General features: G+C 43.7%; 1 protein-coding gene across 2 annotated transcripts in view; it reads right to left on the minus strand.

Annotated features, from left to right (window-relative positions):
- The window catches only part of mid1 (midline 1), a 48,644-nt gene extending 28,097 nt beyond the window's left edge, over nt 1-20,547 (minus strand). The window contains exon 1 of one of the 2 annotated variants that reach the window (XM_023981303.3): nt 20,294-20,547. The gene's annotated coding sequence lies outside the window, so the exon portion shown is untranslated. Of the gene's footprint in view, nt 1-15,675; nt 15,797-20,293 lie in introns of those variants that run through there. The other variant, XM_070437558.1, reaches the window with a different exon arrangement.
- Between the last annotated feature and the right edge of the window lie 1,988 nt (nt 20,548-22,535).

Raw genomic sequence — 22,535 nt, forward strand, 5'->3', positions numbered from 1 at the left:
CAGTCAATGATGTCACCATGCATGCACTGTAAAATGATGCATTCATATTACAGTACACCTACTGTAATGTAAATACGGTATCAAAGCAAGTACTGAGTAATGACACACAGTACAATACGTTAAAATTGACTGTATTATACTGTAAAAAAAGTAAATTATACTGTAATCGGAATTAATTAATTAATGGATGAATTAATTACATTTATTGAGGGGAGGAGGTTTGTATTTCACAGTATTTTACTGTAATTACAGGGGATTGGTGCAAGCAGGTTGGCTGCTAGGTAAAGTGTTTACACGTTACAATATACTATATTGATGAATATTTGTTGTTTGATATCACTTGCACTTCTAGAAGCTTTAACAAAGGCTTCCCGAACTGGTAGCGACGATAGGGCAAAATGCTCAACAATTTAAGGTTTGAAGGTCATGAACAGTCAAAGTAAGGATCAAAGTATCAAAGTAAGATGACCAAAGTATGAAAAATGACTGTTGCTTTTACATTGATAAAGTTTGATCATAAAGTTACTGGCTCTCTCCCCCATGTCAAACACTTGGATTCAGGAGGCGGGGTTTATTAAGGCAGTAGGGTGACCTCACCCTAACTCTCATTTTAGTACACCAATGGTAACATGATATTCTCCTACCTAATTTCAATAAGTACCGCCTTGTCAGCAAATATATTTAAAAGTGTGCATTATTCATCTATGACAAAGATACTTATATGTTTCCCCTTTCATCTGTGTCTGGTGTTAGCTAGCTACTGGCTAGCTAGGTCATCATACGCTCCAAAGAGTTTTTTACTGTTGATAATACCCCAAATTACCATATAATTTACATTGTTACGTTACAGATTGTATTATACTTCCACAGAATTAGACCACTGACATAACAGGTCAGCAACACCCGCAGTGGAAAAAAACAAATGACTTCCATAGTCATATTGGCTATATTGTTACCCATTCGCTTCTTTATGAAAACTGTGTTTATTGTCACAACAGCATCTTTTCAGCATTCTCATTGGAAACATGATCATAATGCTGACCTGACAAAAAAGCAGAACACTGGGATGTTTTATCTTGACTTCTATCAAACTTGACCAGTAAGTTTCTCACACCGAGCACACGCTCCATCTTGCCCGGTAAACACTTTTACTGTCACGGCCGTTGAAAGAAGTGGACCAAAGTGCAGCGTCGTGAGCGTACATATTCCTTTTATTAGAATGTCGCCAACAAAACAAGAAACGAAAGAAACAACCGTGAAGCTTACAGGGCTATAGTGCCACTAACAAAGTTAACTACCCCCACTGAAAGAAGGGAAAAAGGGCTACCTAAATATGATTCCCAATCAGAGACAACGATAGACAGCTGTCCCTGATTGAGAACCATACCAGGCCAAAACATAGAAATAAAGAAACATAGAAAACATAAACATAGAATGCCCACCCCACATCACACCCTGACCTAACCAAATAGAGAAATAAAATGGCTCGCTAAGGTCAGGGCCGTGGACCAGTAACCTCCCCCCCCCCCCCCCCCTCCAAAGGTGCAGACTCCGGCCGCAAAACCTGAACCTATAGGGGAGGGTCTGGGTTGGCATCTATCCGCGGTGGCGGCTCTGGTGCGGGACGTAAACCCCGCTCCACCTTGGCTCACCCCACTTTGTGGCGCCTCTGGTGCGGAGACCCTCGTCGCCGACCCCGGACTGGGACCCTCGTTGCGGGCCCCGGACTGGGAATCCTCGTTGCGGGCCCCGGACTGGGGACCCTCGTTGCTGGCCCCGGACTGGGGACCCTCGTTGCGGGCCCCGGACTGGGAACCCTCGATGGCGGCTCCGGACTGGGGGCGTCGCTGGAGGCTCCGGACTGGAGGCCGTCGCTGGAGACTCCGGACTGGGAACCCTCGTTGCGGGCTTCGTGCCATGACTCCTCACTGGAGGCTTCGTGCCATGGATCACTACTGGAGGCTTCGGCCATGGATCATCACTGAGGCTTCGTGCCATGGATCATCACTGGAGGCTTCTTGCCATGGATCATCACTGGAGGCTTCTTGCCATGAATCATCACTGAGGCTTCGTGCCATGGATCATCACTGGGGCTCATGCCATGGATCATCACTGGAGGCTTCATGCATGGATCATCACTGGAGGCTTCTTGCCATGGATCATCACTGGAGGCTTCTTGCCATGGATATCACTGGAGGCTTCGTGCCATGGATCATCACTGGAGGCTTCTTGCCATGGATCATCACTGGAGGCTTCGTGCCATGGATCATCACTGGAGGCTTCTTGCCATGGATATCACTGGAGGCTTCGTGCCATGGATCATCCCTGGAGGCTCCTTGCCATGGATCATCACTGAGTGAGGAGACGTATGGGCAGTCTGGTACATGGAGCTGCCACAGGGCTCACCAGGCTGGGAAGACATACAGGAGGCCTGGTTCTGGCAGCAGGCACAGGACTCACCAGGCTGGGGAGACACTACCGGAGGCTTGGTTCTTGGGGGAGGCACCGGATACACTGGGCCATGGAGGCGCACTGGAGGTCTCGAGCGTAGAGCCTGCACAACCCGTCCTGGCTGGATGTTTATCTTCGCCCTGCACATGCTGGGCGCGCACAGGACGCACTGGGCTGTGCAGATGCACCGGAGACACCGTGCGCAGAGCCGGCGCAGGATATCCTGGGCCGAAGAGACGCCATGGAGACCAGGCGTGCTGAGCCGACACCATCCGTCCTGGCTGGATGCTCACCCTAGCCCGGCAGATGCAGGGAGCTGGGATGTAGTGCACCGGGCTGTGAACGCGCACTGGAGACACCGTGCGCTCCACCGCATAACATGGTGCCTGACCAGTACCACGGTTCTCCCCACGGTAAGCACGAGGAGTTGGCTCAGGTCTCCAACCTGACTCAGCCAATCTCCTCATGTGCCCCCCCCCCCCCCAAATTTATTTTGGGGGCTGCCTCTCGGGCTTCCGTGCTAGCCGTGTTCCCTCGTAACGCTGGGCCCCTTTACTCGCTGCCTCCGCCTTCCTCGATGCTTCCACTTGCTCCCCCGGCAGGCGATCCTTTCCGGCCAGGATGTCCTCCCATGTCCAGGATCCCTTGCCGTCCAGGATGTCCTCCCATGTCCAGGCCTCCTGAAAGCGCTGCTCCCCCTTACCACGCTGCTTGGTCCGTTTGTGGTGGGTAGTTCTGTCACGGCCATTGAAAGAAGTGGACCAAAGTGCAGCGTGGTCAGCGTACATATTCCTTTTATTAGAATGTCGCCAACAAAACAAGAAACGAAAGAAACGACCGTGAAGCTTATAGGGCTATAGTGCCACTAACAAAGTTAACTACCCACACTGAAAGGAGGGAAAAAGGGCTACCTAAGTGTGATTCCCAATCAGAGACAACGATAGACAGCTGTCCCTGATTGAGAACAATACCCGGCCAAAACATAGAAATAAAGAAACATAGAAAACAAAACATAGAATGCCCACCCCACATCACACCCTGACCTAACCAAATAGAGAAATAAAACGGCTCTCTAAGGTCAGGGCGTGACATTTATTGGACATTGAAACATGGAAATAGAGGAATGTGTTTGTGGTTGAAACAGTTGACTGAGACCGTGTTGATAGTCTCAGTTTGTTGGCACCAGTTGCACCGCTCTGTGGTCATGTGGGGGAAAAACTTCCTCTCCTAACGTCTGCAGTAACCAGGCAAGTTTGGCAGCCGCCTGTTGATGCCATCACATCGTATAACATCTGATCAATGCAAAACCTTGGCTTCCATCACACCTCCATAGCTAAAGGTTAAGGTATATACCGTAGCTCAGCTCACATGTTCCACTACCTGGAATGACCTTTAATCAATGACCTCATGGGATCACTATGACTATTGATATCTCATAATAAACCCTGTGTTAGTTTACCGTGCTAAGGCTCCAGCACAGCATGCTGGCTACAGAACTCAGGCAGTAATCGATTTAGATTGGTAATTACCCAGAGCCGGACCCCTGCCATGAGAACGCTCAAATTTCCTTTTTCACCACTGAAAGAGACATCCAGTTCTTCTTGGGTTGAGCAAAGATTGAGCAATGAATAACAATATCTCAGTAACCAATTACACTAGAGCAACTGGGCTTACCGTGATGAAATACTGTGGTTTAAATGTGGTACAAAACCACAGTAGTGTGCACAGTCTATTTTGACAACTAATCAAAACAGAATCCTCTGAGATGAGAAGTGTGTGTGAGTGGCCAGTGCACACTGCATAACGTCTGTCATGGAAATCTGCTCCAGTATGACGTTGATGGCCTACAGTAAATACAATTGCTGCCATTGTTCCTTCTTCATCCTAATCAACATTGGCATATCAGTCCCTCAGAGGGCTGACACAAAACAACATTGTACAGTTGCCCTATCTTAATTTGATCCAGTTTGCTACAGCAGGAAAGTATTACTGCAGGAACAGAAAATGTGAATTGTTATGTTGATTTCTAATTATTGTTCTTTTTTTGTAGGGGTTGAGCCATTTTTTGTTAGGTCAAATCAAGTCTGAATTTTTGGGGGGGAAAAGGACAAACTTTAGAAGCCTTTTTAAATCATGAATACACTAGAAGCTTGATCCTACATCTGTAGGACACATTTCCAGCCCTGTGTATTCACTGTATTGTATTGGACACTGGCCAATAGCTGTGTACAAATACTTCCACTATCAATCAATAGTGACCTCTACTTTCCTGATGGATTTAAGGCCAGACACCACACCCTAATCGGGTACCCCACCCCCCACCCCACCCCCCTTAGCTGGCAATGGTTTATTGTGATGTGATTAAGAGGTCACTAAATATAATCTATTTTGGTATTAAAATGTTTGATACATATTTTTTTCTAATATGCAAATGAGGCGCTATCAATTAAATATACAAATGTAAATATGTATGTTTAATGTATTTTTGGCACATTATTCAGAAGAAAATGTTATCTAGAATAAAAATTGTACAACACATCAACAATTCATTTTGTAACAGTCTGGAAAACATACTTTATCTAAGAATAACCACACAAAAGTTGATGAACGTAGATGCTTCTGGAGCTGAGAAAAAATGTGTTGGTGTGTTGGAAGAATCTAACTTTTGGGAAATGGCAGTTATTAAAGACAAGTACACTACATTTAGACTACTAAACGCCAAACGCCTATTTAGACCCAATCACCATCTCTTCAAAGAAAGTTACTACACATATTCCAGTTTGTAATGTCCCCTATGAAATGGGCTTTTAAATTGTGTTGGATTCAATGTAGTGAGCTTTGATATTATGGATATTTAAATATATATACAGTGCATTCGGAATGTATTGAGACCCCTTGATTTTTTCCACATTTTGTACGCTACAGCCTTATTCTAAAATTCTATTAAAAATAGTTTCAGGAAACTAGGCTTATGTCGCGGCTCATTACTTCACAGGAGACCTGTTTGAACGTAAACTTATTTTTTTTATCAAAATGTGTTTTTTGGCCTTCTCGAACATGTGAATTTGCCATCTGTAAAGACGAATAACATTGTTAAATTACGAGCCTAGTTGATTTAGCCAAAGAAAAGACAGCAACCTTCCCTCTAGCCATGATTGGATGGACATGCCGAGAGATGAGTTTGGATTGGTCTGCAATGTGGCGCGCTTCTGTCTATTTGAACTGGTCAGTATGTCTAGGTAATCCTGTCTAATGCTTCTTTTTTTTTAAATGTATCGCGTATTAAAATTGCATATGTGTTGCTCCCCAATTTCTGGAGGACCGAGTTTTGAAATCAGTGGACTTCGAGTATGATAGCTATAGGAGATGGAGAAAACACCTTTCTCAGGATTACATCTTCAAACTAAGGGCAACCATTGCATCTGACAGGAGACGCGTCCATCCATGAATGATGTATACAGGTAAGATAGTCTAGCTAGCTACATTTTCAGATATTACACGTTTCTAATTTTGAGAGAAAGGGCCATTTGCTTGGCTAGCTATAGCCTAATGTTAGCTAGCTATTATTTGTCTATCAGAGCCATTTGCTTAGCTAGCTATAGCCTAATGTTAGCTAGCTAACAATGAACCTGGTTGGTTTGGTTTATTTACCTGCAGATTCATGCAGGGTAGTAACGTCATGAGTTGCGATTATGGTTCATTGTTTACCTAGCTAGCTACATGTTTTACCAAAAGACTCCATTATCCAAGTAACCATTTTGGTGCGTTCGTAAATTGAGTCTGGCCATATACTCCGATATCATAGCACTCTCATCTGTTTGTGTCAGAGCGCAGAATAACTGCTGAATTTACGAACGCTCAACACCCATTGAAGATGGTCGGTGTCAGTAAACGTCGGCAAGAAAGAGTAATTCAATTGTAGCCAGCAGCACAGTTAGTCACCAACGCTCCGGATAACATGAAAACAGCCTTACCAGCTCTGCTAGAGCGAGAAAAATGGTCAGAGTGGGATGTTCTCTCATTATGTGTATGGAAGTAGCTAGCAAGCTAGCCAATGTCAGCCAGTTAGCTTGGGTGCTTGACTGCCGTTGTGAGGTTCAGAGCGTTGGGTGTGCGCTCTGAACTCTCAATCTGACAGCACAGTTGCGGTTACCAACGCTCTGGATTGCATAACAGCCTAACCAGCTCTGCTAGGGCGAGTAATGTTCAGTGAGCTGTTCTGTTATTTCTGTCTGGAAGTAGCGATCAAGTTAGTTTGGGTGTTTGACTTTTGTTGTTAGTAGAGAACGCTTGGATCAACCCTTAAAGAGATGGGTGGGGCTAAAGCTTAAGAGGGTGTGAACGATGCTGAATGGGTCAAATTTTGCTACATAAGAACGATTTGAGCCGGTCGGTCACAAATAGTTTTTTCCCCCTCATCAATCTGCACACAATACCCCGTAAAATAAAAAGCAAAAACAGGTTTTGCTAATTTCTTAAAAATAAAAACTGAAATATCACATTTACAAAAGTATTCAGACCCTTTACTGAGTACTTTGTTGAAGCACCTTTGGCAGAGATTACAGCCTTGAGTCTTCTTGGGTATGACGCTACAAACAGGCACACCTGTTATTTGGGGAGTTTCTCCCATTCTTCTCTGCAGATGCTCTCAAGCGCTGTCAGGTTGGATGGGGAGTGTCGTTGCACAAGTAGTTTCAGGTCTCTCCAGAGATGTTTGATTGGGTTCAAGTGCGGGCTCTGGCTGGGCCACTCAAGGACATTCAGAGACTTGTCCCGAAGCCACTCCTACGTTGTCTTGGCTGTGTGCTTATGGTCATTGTCCTGTTGGAAGGTGAACCTTCGCCCAAATCTGAGGTCCTGAGTGCTCTGGAGCAGGTTTTCATCAATGATCTCTCTGTACTTTTCTCCATTCATCTTTCCCTCGATCCTGACTGGTCTCCCATTCCCTGAAGTTGAAAAACATCCCCACAGCATGATGCTGCCACCACCAGGGATAGTGCCAGGTTTCCTCCAGACGTGAAGCTTGGCATTCAGGCCAAAGAATTCAATCTTGGTTTCATCAGACCAGAGAATCTTGTTTCTCATGGTCTGAGAGTCCTTTAGGTGCCTTTTGGCAAACTCCAAGTTGACTGTCAAGTGCCTTTTACTGAATAGTGGCTTCCGTCTGGCCACTCTAATACATTTCCCCCCCCCAAAAAAAAACTGTTTTCGCTATGTCATTGTGGGGTATTGTGTGTATATTGATGAGGACATTTTTGTATTTAATACATTTTTGAATAAGGCTGTAACATAACAAAATGTGGAAAAAGACAAGGGGTCTGAATACTTTTCAAAAATATATACGCAACATACAACAATTTCAAAGCTATTACTGAGTTACAGATCATATAAGGAAATCTACATAAATTCATTCTGCCCTAATCTATGGATTTCACAGCCACTGGGGAGCCAGGCCCAGCCAATCAGAATATTAGTTTTTTTCAGGCTCCAGTGATGGGATCAGCTAATGTGGACATACATATTGCGGGCCGAACGTTCCACCACCCCGTCTGGGTTGCCGAGGTCAGAGAAAAGTGGCTGTTGATTTTGGACCTCCTACGCAGGGAAAGCTGACAGCTGGATCTTCGAGCTGAGGTGATAATCTTTTATGGCAGTCCTGCCATACATCTTCAACGTTCCCGAAGACTGAGACACTCCAGACCCCAGTACTATCGAAGCCTTGCCCTTTGGAAGAAGACATCTCACCCCCACTAGCAGGCACGCAACCTGTGCAACCCCCCAGTGTACAGCACCCAGTGGACGTGATTACACCAACCTACCCCATGCCCAGCCTGACTCAACCCCTATTCCCCACACTCATCTAAGCAGTGACCCCCAGATGTGGACTACAACCAGGTAAATTACATAACTGTCAAGGACTCCTTCCAGCTGTCTCGGGTGGATGAGTCCCTTGACTTGGTGGTGGGGTCCACATGGTTTTCTTCTTTAGACCTTCGAAGTGGCTACTGGCAGGTGGCCATGGCTCCAGGGGACAAGGCAAAGACTGCGTTCACCACAGGAAAGGGCTGTGGCTGTTCAAGACCATGCTGTTCGGACTATGCAACTGCCCAGCAATGTTTGAACGACTGATGGAGAAAGTACTGGCTGGCATGCCTCCTGAATGCTGTCTAGTGTTCTTAGAGGATGTGTTGGCACATGGGCTGGACTTTGCTGCTGCCTTAGAGGCGCTGAGAGAGGTCTTAGAGAGGATCCGTGCCGCAGCCTCAAGCTGCACCCTGAAAAGTGTTGCTATGGGAGGTCATGTTCCTCGGCCACAGAGTGAGCAGTGAGGGTCTCAAATCAATGGAGGACAAAATCGTTGCAGTTCAGGACTGGCCTACCCCCAGAGACATTCACTAAGTACCGGCATTCTTGGGCCTAGCCCAATACTACAGGGGATTTGTGGAAGGCTTTTCAATAGTGGCTGCTTCTCTGAACTGGCTCCTGAAGAAAGGGAATGACTTCCAGTGGAACCAAGAGCAGCATGTTGCCTTTGAAGCCCTGAAAAAGGCCCTTTGTGATGCCCCCATCTTTGTTGCCCCAGACTCAGAGAGACACTTCACCCTGGCCACCGATACCAGTGGAAGGGTCTGGGAGCAGTCCTGTCACAGGTCAACCCGAAGGATGAGCGGGTAGTGGCATACTATAGACATACAGTACCATCAACAAGGCGGAGAGGAACTACTCCGTCACTCGCTGAGAACTCTTGGCAGTAGTGGACTTTACTCATCACTTCCGCCACCACCTCTGTGGCCTGCCCTTCGTTATACGAACAGACCACGCAGCTTTGAAGTGGCTTCTTTCCTTTAAAGAACCTGAGGGCCAAGTCGCCCGCTGGATAGAGCAGCTGCAGGCTTTCCAGTTCACCATTGTTCACTGTGCTGGGGAGAACCACTAAAATGCTGATGCACTGTCCAGGCGGCCATGTGGTCCTGAGTGCAAGCATTGTGAGCACACAGATGCTTGTGAAGTGCTGGCACTGTTGCCAGCAGACACTGATAGGTGGATAGAACAACAGCAGGCTGATCACGACCAACAGATGGTGTTTGGCTGGGTGGAGGAAAGATCTTGCCCCCCTGCGATGAGGTGGTGGAGCAGTCACCCATAGTGAGGGAACTGTGGTCATAGTGGCCTGGGTTAGAAATAAGAGATGGATAACTAAAAAGAAGCAGGTTGGAACCAGCCACAGGTGAGGCTCGTTCGCAGTTGGTATTCCCCAAGGTCCTGAGAGAAGAAGTGCTCGAGCTACACAATGGACGCCCTGGTGTAGGACATTTTGGTGTTACCAAGAGACTGAAGCGAACCCACCAATCCTTCTACTGGGGACAATGTAGACAGGATGTGGAGGATAGTGCCCTCACCATAGTGCCCTCAAAGCTCATCACTAAGCTAAGGACCCTAGGACTAAACATCTCCCTCTGCAATTGGATCTTGGACTTCCCGACCGGCCGCCCCCAGGTGGTAAGGGTAGGAAATAACACATCCAACACTCTGATCCTCAACACGGGGCCCATCAGGGGTGCGTGCTCAGTCCCCTCCTGTACTCCCATGACTGCATGGCCAGGCACGACTCCAACGCCATCATCAAGTTTGCCGATGACACAACAGCAGTAGGTCTGATCATTGACAACGATGAGACAGCCTGGGAGGAGGTCAGAGACCTGGTCGTGTGGTGCCAGGACAACAACCTCTCCTTCAACGTGATCAAGACAAAGGAGATGATTGTGGACTACAGGAAAAGGAGGACCGAGCCCGCCCCCATTCTCATTGACGTGGCTGTAGTGGAACAGGTTGAATGCTTCAAGTTCCTTGGTGTCCACATCACCAACAAATCATAGTCCAAACACACTAAGACAGTCGTGAAGAGAGCACGACAAAGCCTATTCCCCCTCAGGAGACTGAAAATATTTGGTATGGGTCCTCAGATCCTCAAAAGGTTCTACAGCTGCACCATCGAGAGCATCCTGACTGGTTGCATCACTGCCTGGTATGGCAACTGCTCGGCCTCTGACTGCAAGGCACTACAGAGTGTAGTGCGTACGGCCCAGTACATCACTGGGGCCAAGTTTCCTGCCATCCAGCGCCTCTATATCAGGAAGGCCCTAAAAATGGTCAAAGACTCCAGCCACCCTAGTCATAGACTGTTCTCTCTGCTACCGCACAGGAAAGCGATACCGGAGGGTCATGTCGAGGTCCAAAAGGTTTCTTAACAGCTTCTACCCCAAGCCATAAGACTCCTGAACAGCTAATCAAAGGGCTACTCAGACCGCTCTTTTACACTGCTGCTACTCTCTGTTTATAATCTATGCATAGCCACTTTAACTCTGCCTACATGTACATTTTACCTCAATTACCTCAACTAACCGGTGCCCCGGCACATTGACTCTGTACCGGTACCCCCTGTATTTAGACTCTCTTGTTATTTTACGGCTGCTGTTCAATATTTTTTATATWTTTTTTTATTTTCTCATTCCTATTTTTTACTTAAAACTTCTTATGGCTGCAATCCCGTTAACGGGATGACATGACAACAGCCAGTGAAAGTGCAGGGCGGCAAATTCAAACCGCAGAAATCTCATAATTAAAATTCCTCAAACATACATGTATCTTATACCATTTTAAAGGTAATCTTGTTGTTAATCCCACCAAAGTGTCCAATTTCAAATAGGCTTTACAGCGAAAGCACCACAAACGATTATGCTAGGTCACCGCAAAATCACAGACAAACACAGTCATTTTTCCAGCCAAAGACAGGAGTCACAAAAAGCAGAAATAGAGATAAAATTAATCACTAATCTTTGATGATCTTCATCAGATGACACTCATAGGACTTCATGTTACACAATACATATATGTTTTGTTCGATAAAGTTCATATTTATATCCAAAAAACCTCAGTTTACATTGGCGCCATGTTCAGAAATGCCTCCAAAATATCCGGAGAAATTGCAGAGAGCCACGTCAAGTAACATAAATACTCATCATAAACTTTGATGAAAGATACATGTTTTACATAGAATTAAAGATACACTTGTTCTTAATTGCAACCGCTGTGTCAGATTTCAAAAGCTTTACGGCAAAAGCACAATATTCAATAATCTGAGAACAGCGTTCAGCCACAAAAGGAAGCCATACAGTTACCCGCCAAATTGTGCAGTCAACAAAACTCATAAAAAGCATTATAAATCTTCACTTACCTTTGCTGATCTTCGTCGGAATGCACTCCCAGGACTCCCACTTCCACAGGACATGTTTGTTTTGTTCGGTAATGTCCATCATTTATGTCCAAATAGCTATTTCCGTTAGCGTGTTTGGTAAACAAATCCAAAGTCAGGAAGTGCGTTCACTAAAAGCAGACGAAATTTCAAAAAGTTCCGTAACAGTCAGTAGAAACATGTCAAACGATGTATTGAATCAATCTTTAGAATGTTTTTAACATAAATCTTCAGTAACGTTCCAACCGGAGAATTACATTGACTTCAGATGTGCGATGGAACAGAGCTCCCTCTCATGTGAACGCTCATGGTCAGGTCATGATAGACCTGACTAATTCCTGTCTCCTTCGGCCCCACTTCACAGTAGAGGCATCAGACAAGGTTCTACAGACTGTTGACATCTAGTGGAAGCCGTAGGAAGTGCAAACTCATCCATATCCCACTGTGTATTCAATAGGGTCTTGGTTGAAAATCGACCAACCTCAGAATTCCCACTTCCTGTTTGGATTTTTTCTCAGGTTTTTGCCTGCCATATGAGTTCTGTCACAGACATCATTCAAACAGTTTTAGAAACTTCAGAGTGTTTTCTATCCAATACGAATAATAATATGCATATATTAGCAACTAGGACTGAGAAGCAGGCAGTTTACTATGGGCACCTCTGTGCACCTTTCATCCACGCTACTCAATACTGCCCCTGCAGCCATAATATATATTTTTTTCTTAAAGCATTGTTGGTTAAAGGGATTGCAAGTAAGCATTTCACTGTAAGGTCTACAGCTGTTGTACTCGGTGCATGTGACAAATACAATTTGATTGGATTTGATTTTGATTACACAAGGCATCTGCAAGACCGCATGGATGTTGCCCACAGATTTGCCGGAGAGCAAGCCAAGGCAGCTGGTGTGCGACAAAAGAGAGGGTACGATGTGCAGGTGATGGGGCAACAATTTACATCAGGAGACCTGGTGTGGGTGTATGGCCCTAAGAGAGTGAAAGACAGGAGCCCCAAGCTGGACAGCAACTGGGTGGGTCCCTGCTACATGGTTGGCCGGGTTGGAGAGGTCGTATACCGAGTGAGGCTAGCATGGCCACACAGTTGTCACCCACCGAGACAGAATGTCGTCTTATCAGTGCCAGAACCAGGCCTACTGTAGCTCACCACATCCCAGAGACCGCAGCTCACCATCCAACAGAGACTGCGGCTCACCCTCCAGCGTCACCCATTCAACCCCCAGTTACCAGAGGGCCGGACGGCCTCACCTGTGGTTACCCGGCAACATAAGAGCCACTTCTGAGGTGAAGTGGTGACCCCAATGGGGGCACTGGTGCCTCCATCAAGGCCAAACACTACATTCCCTGCTTCCACTCTCGCACCCAGAGCTGGGCACCCTTCTCCGCCTACCCCCATTGCTCCAACCCGGAGGCTACAGCGTTCAGATACTTTATCCTTGGGGACGAGGACTTGAGGGAGGGAGCAATGTAGCGACCCTCAAGGGGTAGGGTGGGCAGACCCTGCCCCAACCTGTCAGCACCAGTCACATTCAATGTTTATGGTGTTTGTCATGGTAATAGAAAAGGGCTGCTCATAGGTTTTGTCGGGATATAACCAGTGTCTCTCTTGTGTTTATCTCTCTGGGGAGATACCTCCCGACTGTGATGTATCTAGTTCAGGCTAGGTTTGTTGTTTTGTGCAACTCCCTGTTACCCTGTGCAGTGTAACATTAAAATACCTTTTGGCGTTAACTGTATTTCCCTATCAGTCCATTTGTTATTTAAGCTATCAAAGTTATAAGATCGGGAAACCCGTAAACGCCACAGTATTTTGATATTTTTACTACATAAAAAAACAAAATGCTATTGTTGCCTTTTTCACTGGTGTTACCTATATTTTAATGACAATTCAACCTTTCCAGAATGTAATTTGATTATTTAATTTGCATATATATTCAAAGACAGAAAAGGTTCATGATAAAATTAAGAAATGTTTTTGATTAGTAATAATTTACTTTAAACAAAACACATTTTTTGTTTAACGTAAACGAGTGACTGTAACACCAGTGACCAGAAACACCAGTAACAAATCTTCAGACTATTCTACTAAAACCAGCAGGAACAGTAACACCAGTGATGGTAACACCAGTCACAAATCTGCAGAAAATATAGAATATCTAAGATGGTGGCCACAGTATCCAAACCACATTTCTTAAATTCTAAATAAATCACTTAATCATTTGATTTCATCAATTATTTTAATTAAATGTCCCTTAACCCTTACTTTAAACTGTGTAACACCAGTGACACATCTTAAGGCTTCACCTGAAATGACCAAATTAATCATTAAATTGCTATGAAGAGAGAGAGCCCTACATCCAATGAACCTTTGACCAGGTAAGAAGTTCGTTTTTTAAATTGTGGTTTTTATAATGGGGTAACACCAGTGACATTAAATTGAGGGACAGCTATTCCCTGTAAATTATTAATAAATAGTAGTTGATATTTAAGTATTTTAAGTAATACACAAAACAAATATAATACTTCCCTTGGTATTCTTAGATTTAAAGTGGGAGAAAAAAAAACATGGTACTAACTATGTTTTATGATATATACAGTACCAGTCAAATGTTTGGCAAGCGTGTACAAAGCTGTCATAAAGGCAAAGGGTGGCTACTTTGAATAATCTTTTTGATTTTGATTTGTTTAACACTTTTTTGGTTACTACATGATTCCATATGTGTTATTTCATAGTTTTGATGTCTTCACTATTATTGTACAATGTAGAAAATAGTAAAATAAAGAAAAAGTATGGTGTGACTGGTACTGTATATATATAAAAGTTTGCAATATAACTGTCTTACATATGTTTTATTAACATTGGTCTAGGGGTATGATTCTCGCTTGGGGGTGCGAGAGGTCCCGTGTTCAAATCCCTGACGAGCCCCCACTTATGTTACGAATCCCTTTGGCCCGACAGTCTAGGGGGAATGGTAATGGGACCCGCAACATAACTCATGCAAATTATAGTAGTGACAAAGTAAGAGTGAGAACGAAATAACCACAACAACTAATATCTACCGTCAAACACTCAGGGTTTATTTACAAACACATGGTAATGGCGGGAGCAGGAAAAGGCGCTGAGCTGGACACAAGGAAAGAAATAATAAGTATCCACAAACACCCCTAAGCTAGACTAGCCTACTTCACCAACAGCTAACTAACTAACCAAAAATACAGTAGGTGGTGCGCCCAGTCCTAACTAGTGTATTTAACAAAGTATTCCTACGGGTAAAGTATGCCCATGGGCGACTTATCTTGGTACCCCCTTTTCCCACTGTCAAACAAACACCATAACAAAACCAATGCTCACCAGCTGTGTCCTCAAATACTGTTGACATTAGTAGGCAGATTGCCTTGGTACCTTTGTTCAGAGAGTCAGAGGTTGACTCCTATTTTTGTGTATTTGAACGTATAGCCGTAGCATTGAAATGGCCTGAAGAGGTATGGTGCCACTACTTCAGTGTAATTAACTGGTAAAGCCCAGAGGTTTTGTCAGCGCTACCTCTGGAAGACAGTTGGAATTATGAAGTGGTCAAAGCTACTGTATGTTAATTTAAAAGTGGTTAAATTCATAAACATTTTGATAATTCATAATAGTATGATAAACTAATAAATTAGATTTTAATTTGTATTTTGCATAATAAAGGAGCCAAACTCAACGAACTAAACTATTCTCTTCATATTAACACAGAGAGAGATGTCACCCTACAAAGGATAAACCATCCTCATCACCACACTACTATGATGCTTGAATTTGATGTCTTTGTTAATAAAACACACAAAACCAGCTCTCCTGTATGTACACACTATCGATAAGATCAGCTGAGGCTTGCGGCCAGCTGACCACGAATCAGAGGGCAGGTCAGAAACTTCCATCATGGAAACAAACAGAGAATCTTGTGATTATCTCTTACCAGTCACTTCTCCACACACAGCCTGGGTGACAGATGAACATAGCACTGGCTTAGATGCCTTGAAGAGCAGGAAAGAGCTGAGAACACCACTTTCCTTCTCAGGAGCCTTTCTCTCTGACATGGTTGGTCTCTCCTGGTCCTCGCCTTTGCCACTATCTGTGAAATTCTCATCACTCCCACACACCACACACACACACACACACACACACACACACACACACACACACACACACACACACACACACACACACACACACACACACACACACACACACACACACACACACACACACACACACACACACACACACACATACACACACACACACACCACAACACACAAACACACACACACACACACACACACACACACACACACAGCCCCTCTCTCTTCTCTAATCCTCCTCTTAAAGAGTGCAATCCAAATAACTCCAGCAGACTGCAGAGACTTCTCAGGCTTTTCCTCTTTGTGTTGTGTTGTTGGCTGGAATCATTAACTTGGTCCCTGGAGACTTTGGGATGTAAATAATCCCCCTCCTCCATAGGGAGGATGTCAATCAAACCTGGTGGTGGAGACTGAGGGGGCTGGCTGCCAAGGAGACATCCCTGATTTAAGCAATAAGGCCCGACGACGTGTGGTATATGGCCAATGTACCACGACCAAGGGCTGTTCTTATGCACAACGCAACATGGAATGCCTGGATACAGCCCTTAGCTGTGGTATATTGGCCATATACCACAAACCCGCAAAGTGCCTTATTGCTATTATAAACTAGTTACCAACATATTTAGAACAGTAAACAAGTCATTTTACGACATACCCATGGTATATTGTCTGATACACCACGGCTTTCAGCCAATCAGTATCCAGAAGCCAAACTACCTGTTTTATAATGGTAATTAGGAAATTGCAATGTATGGGATAAGAGGGATATCGGGGAGTGGGGATATGGGGACATGGGGATGGGGGTATGGAAATGGGGGTGTGGGGATTTGGGGATGGGGACGTGGAGGTGGCACAGCTGAGCTGGCCTGTACATTGATATTGGAGCGGTCTAATGCACTGCATCTCAGTGTGACACCCTGGTTCGAAACCAGGCTGTATCACATCCGGTCGTGATTGGGAGTCCCATAGGGTGGCGCACAATTGGCCCAGTGTCGGCCGGGGTAGGTCGTCATTGTAAATCGTAATTTGTTGGCGAGCCTAGTTCAATAAAGGTGGCGAGCCTAGTGCAATAAAGGTAAATAAAATAAAAAATAAATATTGATTTGCAATAAGAGACTTGATACATGTAATATATGTGTACTTAGCTATTTAGATGGATTATTGTTCACCATACAATTTCATTGTTCATATGCTACAGTTATATATCTACAGGCATTTAGCTTGCGAGTACAGTATGAGCATTTTCTTCAAGACATAAGATCATTTTTAAATGCATGAGTAGGGATGGCATTGAGGAGAGTTGGCGGGGAGGTGTAAGGCTTTGGTTGCCATGGTGGTGTGCAACAGCTCGACAGTGCATCTTGGCTCTTGTGCCAAACAGCACTCTAATCCTTTCATGGCAAGTCCTCCAGCTCAGCTCTCTCTCTCTCCCAGATCAAAGCCTGCTTGTCTCCTACTGGGGCCCATGGCTGCCTGTCACTCTCCTCCTGCTCTCCTCTCCTCACCCGCAAGCTTTCCTCTTCTTACTGTGATGACTGGTCAAATGTTTTGAAAAGGCAAAGCAATTTGTTTACAAAGACTCTCTTCGCACAAGGCAACTGGACTTGTGAAGGGTCTTTCTGTTCTTAAGCTGACGACTTGACATTGAGAGGCTTGAGGAGTGTTACTGATGGAAGGTTTACACAAAGGATTCATAACAGAGGTGTTCAAGTTGGCGTTTAGTAAACCTGGGTTGCCTGCCCCTCTCTTCACATTTTAGCTTGACAGGAGCTTCCAATGAAAAATTTGTGAAATGTAGTGTGTTAAATATTAAATTAAAACAGCATTTTAACATGTATACATTGCCCTCATTTAAAAAGATCGGACAAAGGATATGCAAACAACTCATGACTGTAACACATATCCTGTACACACACAAAGCCGTGTTTGATTATTCTCACTTCGCTTGACAGAAGTATGTCCCACCCGTCATTATAATACCACATGTGCCAACTCTAAAAGACACCAACCCTGTACCCATCTGACACACAAATGACAATATATTTCTACACTATAGAAATACTGCATTGAAATAACTCTTATACTATAGCTTCTGTATAGTTGCCTCTGTATAGTTTCCAGGTAAAGCTCCAGAGTATACGGGATTGGTCCATAATAGCATTTTCCACTCAACTTTTTAGAAATTCCATCATGATTGATGCAGCAGTGTTGTTTCCTCAGCAGTTAGGTTATTTGGGGACAAAACATTTTTTACTGGTAACAAGTGGTTTAGCAGCAGAAGGTCAAGTCCAATATCACACCCATTTGGAGCTGAAATAAAGATTGAGTGGAAACGGTTTTATTTTGTTACATTTTGAACCACTCCAAAAGGACATGTCTGGACTGTGGTTAAGCAACTGTCTCCACCTCACCCACATGAAATCCAACCTGATCCTAAATCCAGGCTGACGCACAAAGCTACATTTATGATTTTCTGAGAGAAAAACAAAAGAAACAAAAGCATGATGGTTTTGAACTATTAACACTTTTTAATAAACTTCCCTCAACAACATAATAATACCATAAACAGTCAACTTCTGTTCCATCAATTTGTAGTCTACATCTGACAGTGTTGTACTTGACTGAAGTATATAGCGTCGAAACTGAGACTGGGATGAATTAGGTTAAACATTAGGCTACACTCTTAAAAATAAAGGTGCAAGTTGGAACCAAATAAGGTTCTTGAGAGCAATACCACAGGGAAACTATTTTGGAGTCTCGGAAGAATCATAAATGGGACGGTTCTTGAAAGAACCATACAAAAATTCCAAAACCAGGACAGGAATTGAATAGCCCTGCTTTAGGGTTTTAAACCTTATTTACATATTTCCCAGGGTGCCTTTAGAGTGAATTGTAGAGTTACCAGTACCACCTATGACTGTGTTTGCTAGTGACAGAGACATGATTGATGCATTTATTCATTGACATAGCTATGGCCTTCATGTATAATTTTGTCATAAAAATGTAATTATTTAATACAAGGCCTTCAGTTGAGGGCCTTCTTTTACTCTATAGAGTGGCCTGTAACTCATAGATTACTGCCCACATCAGGCCTGCAAATCACATTATGCTGGTTTGCAAAGCGAAGTGTAATTCCTATTGGAATCCAGCCTGAGTGGGGATATTAAATATTTTCAGAAGAAAAATCACCCGCAACCTGCATTCAGAATGACTGCCAGGGTTGGGAAGATTAAGATACTAGACTACTGTACCTTAATACCAACACTGGGGTTATTCTACACCACTGAGTGTTAATTTAACTCATTACAGTGCTAATTTAACTCTTGAATCAACACTAGAAATGTTACACTGACAAACAAACACTAGTTAACACTGGCCAATTTCCTGTGTGCTATGAAAGGGACACATCTGCATGCTTCCATTCATTTGAAGAACCTTTTAGAATTCTGAAGAACCAGATGCCATGTCAAGAACCCCACACTTAACTCAAAGGTGCTTATTCGTGCAAGAGTTCTTGAAGGAACCTTAAGAACTGAGGAAGAACCATTTTAAGAACCTTCATTTTTTTCAATGTAGCAACAAATACAGCTTCATCAAATCCTGAATTCTTTGAATATTCATCAGTGAATGAAAAGTTATAAACCTCTTATGTAATTTACACTCAGAAATATTTACTTAGAAGTAATTGTCTTGTATATATGAGCATTTACCATTTGCTCTGATGACTACCATAATATAGAACAATTCTTCCAAACAGATGAATATTCATCCATGCTAAATAAGTCCATTAGTAGCTCAGGGCTACTTCCTTGGTGGTGCTGGGCAAGTCAAACATAAGAAATTGTGGCTTAGAAAAACCTTCTTGGAGTAGAAGATAAGGGATGGAACAGAGAAAGCACTGAGGCCTGATGGATCCAAGAGTCTAAAGCACATGGGTGTGTCAGATATGGGATGTGTCATATGGACTGGATTCACACAGATCCATCCATAATTTACTTGCTTTGGTCTGGTTGTTGAACAATTTAACTAGTCCACATGATTCCAACTAAACAGATAGATTCATATTGAAGATTTCTGAACATAATACACTTCTACAATGCAAGATTTCAGGTACAGGCCATATTCTCAAAACAAGCCATATTATTCCCTATTTTCAAAAAATGGCTTAACAAGGTCCATAAATATGCTTCATTAATCAAAATGCTGTTATGTCCTTCAAATCTTATGTCCTTCAAAAACCTCAAACTAGAAATACAAATCTTAAGGATTCATACAACACAATTACAAATGAACTTCTACTGCACATGTCCAGATAATGGATCACCATGTCAAGAAGCTCAAGAAGCTATGCCTATATATGACATGTTCCAGCAGCTCAGAATAAATAGCTAGAATCATTAATTACAACAACTTTCCACAACATTTAGCCCTTGCATAACAAGCACTACTCACATGCTATGGTCCAGGGTGGTCCTGTCCAACGGAGAGGAGAGATGTAACACCCACTGAACGGTTAAACACTCTACTGCATGTCACTGGCACATGGATGAAACTGTGCCTCCAAACAAAACACAGCCACCTAGTTAGTGTGGTGCCTCTCCCTCCCTCTGCCCCTGACCCAGCCGTAGCCGTATGTTCATGGAAGCGTGTAACGGGCTGGAGTAGCGTCACTTGCACTGGGTTATTTCATGGACGCGGCATCCATTAAAGGGCTGGGACTGTGCTCTTGGCCCTGACACTCCCCTGTCGCTCCCCTCTCTCCCCTCTCCACCCCATAAGACAAAAGGCAAGCAAACAAAGACGGGGGAGTATGGGGGAACCTTGGGGATCAGGCTGCACACAGATGGGGTCAGTCTCCAAGCCTCTGCTGCATCGCTGCATCACAACCATACATCATCACAAAAGATACATGAAGAATACACTGCTCAATAAAAGCTCCTCATGAGATCATGGTGAAATAAATGTGCAACTGCAAGAGGCCATACAATGGGAGAAGATCTAGGGGAAAGGAGGACTTCTTCATTGATGTGTTGATGTGTTAGCAAATCAGATGTGAGAAAACGCAGATGTAATCGAAGTGAAAGCATGCGTTAGGGATAGTTTTTTTCCCCCACAGACTTATTATAAGGTCGTATAGAATATTTATCTACACATTAAAACATCTAATAATAATAGAATCAGATAGGGGTTCTGCGGCTTGTAAATATCAACTTCATGAAAAACATGATTTTATAGATTTAGCGGAACCCTTATTTGAAGGTTCTATAATGAACCATGCTCCTAAAGTTCTAAATGGAACATGCACTGTTCTATAAAGAACCCTTTCCCAAGGTTCTATAAAGACCCATTAAAAAAGGTTTTATATAGCACCAAAAAACCTTCCGCTATGGTTACAACCATTTTTGTGGCTTTTAGAAGCCTTTTTTATGGTTCTTTATAGAACCTTTCTCAATCTGAACGGTTCTTTGTAGATCCTTTTGAAGAACCATGCAGACTTTTTTATTCTGGTCAGTCATTATATTCCATAGGTGTTATTGCTGTGTTCATTGACAAGTTAAATCAAGTGAGCTACCTTTGAAACAGCTGGGTGTCCTTAAGGAGAGAATTGAGAACCACTGACCAAATTGGTCATCTTTCACAAGACACCATCACTGGCCAACGTCATCTAATATATGTAGTGGCATAACACAACACATTAGATAAACTGGAATGACACTCTTACTCATGGTTGCACAAAACGCCGCCGCTACTTACAATTGAATTATCACTAAAAGAGCAAATAATCATTTTGCGAACTGTAAATAAGAGCTTAAATGGTTCTTTGTGTCATTATGGTTGCACATAGAACCATCACCCTTTCCAAAGTCCTCGATTTTTTGTGTATATTCATTTAAGTAATTTAGAAGATACTCATATACAGAGCAACTTACAGTAGTGAGTGCATACATTTTTCATACTGGTCCCCATGGGAATCAATCCCACAACCCTGGTGGTGTAAGCACCATGCTCTACCAACTGAGCCACATAGGACTGTGTACTCAACCACCCAAGTACGTTCAACCACCCAAGATACACAACGTTAACTTGAGGGATGAATCCAGCATGAACTGCACTGCACTGAACACAATCTGCATCATTCTGAGAGAACATTATCACTCCTGTTAAATTCTACCTTACTCCACTGTCCCCACGGACAGTTCTATGTGCACACGGTAACCATGGCAAAGGTTCAAGATTTTAATTACTCTGCTGGCCTATCAGTAAGATGATCTCCCCCAAGGGCTCACTACTGAAACACACAGGGTTGATGGATCAAATAAATAAACATATAAATGCATTTCCCTCTGCAGCAGTGTTCTACTACAATAAATGATGAACCCTCCTCTAATCTATCAACAATACAAACAAAAGAATAGCAACGAAGATAACATCTAGTATCCTCTTTACCTTTGCTTCGGGTTTTTCATTTGAGTAGCTGTGGTTGAGTTTCAAGCGAGTGGAACTGGAAAGCCATGTGTGTGCCACAGCACAAGATGCCCTTAATGTAAACAACCTTTGGACTGCATTCTGATTAGCTTGGATAACATATAGTTGGCTGTGAGGGGCTATAAGAGGCATTGACCTGGAAGTTATGCTTTTCCTTTGAGTATAGGGCGGCTATACTACAGCTTGATTGTCTCCATGGCTACGGCCC

Source organism: Salvelinus sp. IW2-2015, linkage group LG36 (genome assembly GCF_002910315.2).
Source record: "Salvelinus sp. IW2-2015 linkage group LG36, ASM291031v2, whole genome shotgun sequence".
Lineage (NCBI taxonomy): Eukaryota > Metazoa > Chordata > Actinopteri > Salmoniformes > Salmonidae > Salvelinus > Salvelinus sp. IW2-2015.